Source organism: Geotrypetes seraphini, chromosome 1, assembly GCF_902459505.1.
Source record: "Geotrypetes seraphini chromosome 1, aGeoSer1.1, whole genome shotgun sequence".
NCBI classification, from domain to species: Eukaryota; Metazoa; Chordata; class Amphibia; order Gymnophiona; family Dermophiidae; genus Geotrypetes; species Geotrypetes seraphini.
In genome coordinates, this window is record NC_047084.1 from 445,451,582 (window position 1) to 445,459,205 (window position 7,624).

Below are 7,624 nucleotides of genomic sequence, written 5' to 3' on the forward strand. Positions count from 1 at the left end.
ATCCGTCACGCTGCTGGCCTTTATCACCTGGAGTGGGAGTCTGTTCCAATGATCCACTACTCTTTCGGTGAAGAAATACTTCCTGGAGTCGCCATGAAACTTCCCTCCCCTGATCTTCAGCGGATGCCCTCTGGTGGTCGAGGGTCCCATGAGCCAGAAGATATCATCTTCTGACTCGATGCGTCCCGTGATGTACTTATATGTTTCAATCATATCTTCCTGTTCTCTTCTTTCCTCAAGTGAGTTCAGCCGCAATTTTTTAAATCTTTCTTCATACGTGAGATCCTTGAGCCCCAAGACCATCCTGATGGCCGTTCGCTGAACCGACTCGATCCTCAGCACGTCCTTTCGGTAGTGTGGTCTCCAAAACTGAACACAGTACTCCAAGTGAGGCCTCACCATGGCTCTGTACAACGGCATCATAACTTCAGGTCTCCTGCTGACGAAACCTCTGCGGATACACCCCATCATTTGTCTTGCCCTGGAGGAAGCCTTCTCCACTTGATTGGCAACCTTCATGTCCTCTCTAATGATCACTAACAGCAGATCAGCAATTACATGTTTGAGTTCTTTCAGTATCCTGGGGGTGCTTACCATCCAATCCAGGTGATTTACTACTCTTTGTTGATTTGGCTTAGTACATTTTTCAGGTTCACTGAGCTTTCTTCCTGTTTCTCTGCATCATTACCCTTAAAAACCATTTCTGGGACAGGTAGATTTCCTACATCTTCTTCAGTAAAGACTGAAACAAAGAATTCACTCAGTCTCTCCGCTATGGTCTTGTCCTCTCTGAGTGCCCCTTTTGCTCCTTGTTGATCTAATGATCCAAAGGATTTCTACACAGGCTTTCTGCCTCTGATGTACCTGAAAAAGTTATTACTTCTGACGCAAGTTTCTCTTCATATTATTTTAGTCTTTATATGGCTATATTAGAGGCCACTTCCTATTTTGATTTTAGGAAAACATTAAAGACCCATCTGTTCGACATGTCTATATCCTAGTACTGTGTATTTCACTTTTGTTCTTCACTGTTGTATTCCAATTTTAATTGATTCTTAATTGATGTATTTTCATTTTTAATTGATTGTTTTTATTATGTAATTTCAATTTTTATTGATTGTATGTATTTTTATCTTGTTGTGAACCGCTTTGAACCTTTTTTTGTTATAGCGGTATACAAAAATAAATTATTATTATTATTATTATTATCAAGGCTTTGTATCTAACGTGCCAGTGCAAATGTTGCTTCTTATTTTCTTCATTTGGATTCTCGTTCCATTTACGAAAGATGTTCTTTTGGCTCTAATAGCATCATTCACTTCACCTTTTAATCATGCTGGCTGTCATGGCTGTCTATCTTTTATTACTATGTGGAATACTCGTATATCTGGTCTGGGCTTCTAAGATGGTATCATTTGATTATTTTGCTTACTCATTGCAAAACTGACAGACTGTTTGCATCACCTAGATAGCATTTTAGATAGTGGGGGGGATCCTACTACAACAACATAGGAAGATGCAGGGGGGGTGGTTTGTGGAGGGGGGAGTTCTGAAAGCCAAAATATTAATTTCTGAAAATAAAATATTAAGTTAGCAACAGCTGAGGTCACTTTGCAAACATGCATAAAAATTCTGGAGGTATTTATTGACTATTTTAGATTTGGAAAAACACATAAATGAGACAGTGAAGAAGGCCTTTTTAAAACTGAAAATGCTTCATCACCTTAAGCCTTTGTTAGAGCCTTCTGATTTTAGAACAGCGCTACAGTCTATGCTATTAAGTCAGATCGATTATTGCACTATTGTATTGTTGGGAGTTGCAAGATGCAAAAATTCAGAGAATTCAGAATGCAGCTGCAAAGTTCTTGTTGGGAGGGAGTTCTTGTGATCGTGCCAGTCCTTTATTGGCTAAGTGACAATGACTGCCAGTGAGGGAGAGGATTCATTTTAAATTGTTGTTTACATTTAAGATTCTTTATGGCCAGGCCCCTGATTACTGTCAGTACGTGATCTCTCCTTATCTAGCTACAAGGGAGTTGAGGGAAGTTAGATTGTTCCATTTGTAGCAACTTGCCACAAAATGATCACTAGCCAGAGGTCAGTCGTTAATCAGTTTTGGTCCCAATCTCTGGAATAAGTTACCGGTATGATTAGAGATATTAACTGTTATTATGCCTTTAGGAGGACTGTAAAAGTCTATCTTTTCTTAATGTATCTAACAAATAAGTACCGTAGTATGATTTAAATAAAGTAGTATGTTTAGTATTTCATGGGGGGAATTTGTGCTATATATCCTGCTTACTGTAATATATCTTGAACTATTCCTGTTAAAGCAGACTAGAATTCTCTGATTAGATTAGATTTCTATGTAGAAAATTGAAATCAATAACCTCCAGGGTAACATTCTCAGAGATGCTTTGCAATTCGTATGAAAGTCAAAAACAATGAAGACTAGTATCAAAGCCGCTGCTTAATATAAGTATAACTCAAAACTAATATATGTGTATTTTTCACCTAAGAAAGGAGACTTTTCAAGAGGATCACCTGATGCTGCTGAGCTGAGCAGATGCCTTTTTGCTCAGCTGACGTCAGAGGAGGGCGGGACCGCAGCAGAGGAAACAGCTCAAAGCACTGCAGTGCAAAGAGCTGTAACCGCAATCTTCGGCTGAAGCTGTAAGGTAAACGGTTCGGGGAGGCCAGGGGGAACACGGAGGCCTTCCCGGGGGGGGGCCCAGTCTTTCAGGGGGGGCAGTCCTTTGGGGAGGCCAGGAGGGATGCTGGACGCAGCACTTCCCGACTGACCCTCCCTCCTCGCCCTCTAAAACAGGTGTGGCAGCGGCCAGCAAGAGCAGCGCTGCCGCTCCTGCTTTAGGGGGCGAGGGGAGAGGGTCCGAATCGGGAAGCTGATTTTTTAAAAAATTTAAATCGATTCACCCAATTCGAATCGTGAATCGGGCAGCACTACTCCAGACCATCATCACCTGGCAGCCGGGCATAGGAAAGCCTAGTCGTCCAGCACAGAGGCAGCTTAAGTCATCTTGGGGGTGGGTTAGGGACCCATAGAGAGGAGGACCCATGCCCATAAGCCCCTGTAATCACTGCACTGATACTGAAACATGTGCACTGCCCTATACACCCCAAAACCCTTTTGTACTGGCATATAAGTGGCTCCTGCAGCCATAAGGGCTATTGGGGTGGTAGATAAGTGAGTCTAGGGGATTCTGGAGGTGGCTTGGGGGGCTCACCGTGACCTATAAGGACCTATAAGGGAGCTGTAGTGAGGAGAAGCCATGGCACCCTTTTTGTGAATTTCACAGTAATGCCTGTAAGGTACCCCACTATTTAGGTGGCATGTCTGGGTATGCAGTCCATCACTTTGCAGACCCCTACCACATCCAACAGGGCTTGTTCTAGGCGTTTTGGATTTGGACGGGAAGTTGGATGGAAATGTGGTATAGACGATTTAGTGGCTTGGACGATCAGATCAGCAGGACGTATAAATAGACGATTTTCGAAAGCAAAAAAAAGTTGGACGTATCTTTCGAAAATGTGTCTTAGGCTCTTTTTAACTTTGGACGATTTGCGAGATGGACGTAAATGGACTTAGACATCCTTTTCGATTATGCCCCTCTATTTGTCTGCAAGATATCCCTTTCATACTAACAAATGATTAGATCTACTATGTTTTTATGTTTTGATTTTAATATAAGATGTTAAGATGGCTAGCCTCTTACTAATTTGGAAATCGCATGGAACTTCCTATTGAGTATAATAGTGATTCATAAATGCTCATCTAATGTAATATTTATCATGCATCATCTTGGAGTACAACTTTAGACATTTATAAGGAAATTCTAAGAGAAATCATACACCAAGCTATAAAACTCATGTGTAGCTTGTGCAACATTAGGAAACATTTATATATTAGGAGTTAATGCAAATTTATATACTAAGAATTGATGATGATGAGTGATAAAGTTGGCCTAGAGGCAGTAGTTTTGTGCCAGATAACACCAACTTGGTGATTCAAAACTTTCTTGGCTGACACATGCCATGGTACCACCACATACGGATGTGCAGAATTCAGTGCTACCTTTCACCACCATAGCCCTTGCTTCCTGCATGCTCTCTACAGCTACTCTGACAAACTGATTAAATAATATTAATAATAATTAGTTTATATACCGCAATACCGTTAAGTTCTATGCGGTTTACAAAAGATTAGTGGAGTACAAGTTGAGTTGACGTACAAGTTGAATTAACTTAAGGGATGTGGGGAACAATGGGGAGAAAGGGCAAGGGAGGGGAAAGAGGGAAGTGGGTCAACTGTCATTAAAAAGTAATGGTTGCAATCAATGCTCCTTGTTGCCATCCTGAAGTTGACCTCCATGTTCTAAAATATTTCAGAATTGCTATTGGTTACATATGACAGGTGTAAATGCTCCTTCCTGTCTAATTGTTGTCAGTTATTCATGTAACTCATAGTATTCTATAATCTGCAGGCTTAAGTGCTAGGCAAGCCCCTGATCCGCCCATGTACCTCCCAGGTCCATGCCTCCATGCAGTTGTGCTCAATGGATTTTGCATATGCAATTTGTAGAAACCTAAGGGCAGTTACGTGCATAACTACAAACTAATGACAATTTTTTAAAAATAATTCTTTATTCATTTTGAAACTTAAAATAGTACATACATGAATACATTACAGAATATATTTAAAAAATAGCACTTACAGCTTTCAATAAAATATATAAATATTTTCACCCCCCCTCTTATTTCAATATAATCAAGAAAACAATCCCAATATAATATCTCCCTCCCTCCCTCCCTCTCCCTGGATGTGTAAATTCTAATCAGTAGTAAAGGCAAACATCATTCAAGTAGTATCAATAAAGTTAGTCAATGGACCCCATACCCGATTAAACCATTTATTACCTCCTTGTATAAATATCATTTTTTTGTATCTATAAACTAAACATAATAAGTGCCACCAAAAAGTAAAATTCAAATGATCAAAATTTTTCCAATTTTTTGTGACCATTTGGATGGCTACCCCAGACATAATACCCAACAGTCTGTTTGGTGGCTTAAGGGATAATAATGATCCACGGATTAGCGTTTCATAAGATAACGGAATCACAGTCTCTAAAATCAAGTTAATATGTCCCCAAATAGACTTCCAGAAGGTAAGTATTACAGGACAATAGAATAGTAGGTGATCCAGTGTCCCTATGTACAGATGACAGTGCAACATCTATTGGATTTTGAACTATCTAATTTCTGTAAACAAACAGGGGTCCAAAAGCTTCTATGTAACAAGAAAAACCAAGTTTGTCTCATTGATGCTGACGCTGTACATCTCATCCTCCAAGACCAAATTTGTGGCCATTGAGTAGCAGAAATCTATTGCTTAATCACAATGCTCCATATATCCCGAAGGCTCATTTTTGGTTTCTTATTTATATAACCAGATATTAATTTATACCACTGGACGGCCTGATGCCCTAGAAAATCTGTCTGGAAGCATAGGACCGGCAAGCTATACTGATTTTTTGGATTTCGCCAATCAGGGAACCCCTTCTGAAACTAATGACAATTAACAATACTAATAGCCAATTATTGGCTGTTATATAACAAGTACATATGGGAATGTGAGTTTTGAAAGTGGGAAACAATTACATATTGGTTATGCAATTTATTATTTCTGTAACATAGAAACAGAGAAAAATAAAGGCAGATAAGGACAATATGGCCTATCTAGTCTGCCTAACTATGCCATCTACTATCCCCTCCTCTCCCTTAATAGATCCAATCTGTTTGTCCCAAGCTTTCATGAACTCAGATACATTTTCCATCACCACCACCTCCACCTCCACACTGGGAAGCTGTTCCATGCATTCATCACCCTTTCCATGAAAAAGTACTGTATTTTCTGAGATTATTTCTGAATCTATCTCCTTTCACCTTCATCCTATGCCCTCGATCAAGTTTTCTTCCAATTGAAAGAGAATCATTTATACCACATAGGTATTTAAATGTCTCTGACATACCTCCCTCTCCTCCAAAGTGTGCATATTAAGATCTTTCAGTCTGTGCTTATATGCCTTATGATGAAGGCCACCGACCATTACATTATATGTAAAATAGTTCACTAATGGCCCAACTGTATGCCTTAATTTGGTGATTTGCAATTAGGGGGAAATTCTATAAAGTGTGCCAAAAGTTAGGTGCCAAAAATCTGGTTGCTAAGCACAAATTCTATAAATGGTATCTGTAGATTAGAATATAAATTGGCTAATAGGGACAAGATTGTTTCTATTTCACTATTCTTATCACCTCTGATGCAGCCTGTGAGCAAAACATGGTCACATCAGCTGTTTCGTTCAATAAACTATACTTCTATTGTCTATTGATGTGCTTTGTGTTTGTCTCATTTAGAGCAGACCACTGCCTATTTTGTGTATTTTCATAAATGTTAGCACATACATGTTGCATTTTAGCATGTAACCTGTAGAATTCTGTGTTATATGCATGTGAGACCTGCCCATGCCCTGCCCACATGTATGTCTCTTGCAGTTACACACTAAGCAAGTAGCATGCTAGGCTTGTAGAACACTGCTTAGCAACCAGAGCATACAGAACAGAGATATTTGTTAAGCAATTCCTCTATATCAGTGGTTCCCAAACCCTGTCCTGGGGGACCCCCAGCCAGTCGGGTTTTCAAGATATCCCTAATGAATATGCATGAGAGAGATTTGCATATAATGGAAGTTACAGGTATGCAAATCTCTCTCATGCATATTCATTAGGGATATCTTGAAAACCCGACTGGCTGGGGGTCTCCCAGGACAGGGTTTGGGAACCACTGATCTATATCTTTATCAGATTCTACATATTCCACCCTTTCACCTTTAAGCCTCACAATTACACTTCCTCTTATCTCTAACATATATTAAAAAAACCTGTCTTGACCCCACATTTTATCATATTGGATATTTTTAATTCCTTTTGCATCTTAGCTTTTCTAATTATTTTACCAGCTTCGTTTCGCTTTTCTAAATAATGTCACCTGTCTTCCTCTTTCTGAGAACTCCTTTTCTTTACCCTTTCAGCTATTACTTTGAGAATCAAAACAGCCTTTTTTCTTCTATTTACTTTCCTAGCAGTTCCACTTTCCCCAGATGTTCTCTCCTTGAGGTATTCCCCCATCTTGACAGTTAGATTTTTTGATGTCTAGTACCTTCACTTTTGAATAAACTCTCTCCACGTGTTCCTTAATATTGAATCATACTATCTGATGATCCTTGGATGCCAGAAAAATCACCTACTACTATATAATATCAAAAAGAATCTTCAGTCATGATTCCTCATAACCCACATCTCTGTGACTGCTGCTAAATCCAAATCAACCTGTTTCATCACAGTCTTTAGATACAGAACCTTATTTCCCATACTATGGGCATTAGCATACACAGCTTTCCAGATGTTGCTCTTTTTTCCCCACCCATTTCTATAGAGGTTCTACAGGCATTCGTTTTTTCCATTTAAGTAGAGGTAGCCATCTTTTACATAGCTGAAGGCTTTTACTTACCTGGAATCTTTGTTCATCCATTCCCAATGATTC

General features: G+C 39.5%; 1 protein-coding gene across 1 annotated transcript in view; it reads right to left on the reverse strand.

Annotated features, from left to right (window-relative positions):
• BNC2 (basonuclin 2) overlaps positions 1-7,624 on the reverse strand; it is a 1,455,515-nt gene extending 1,447,891 nt beyond the window's left edge. Inside the window, exon 1 of the mRNA XM_033920448.1 lies at positions 7,592-7,624. The gene's annotated coding sequence lies outside the window, so the exon portion shown is untranslated. The remainder of the gene's footprint in view (positions 1-7,591) is intronic.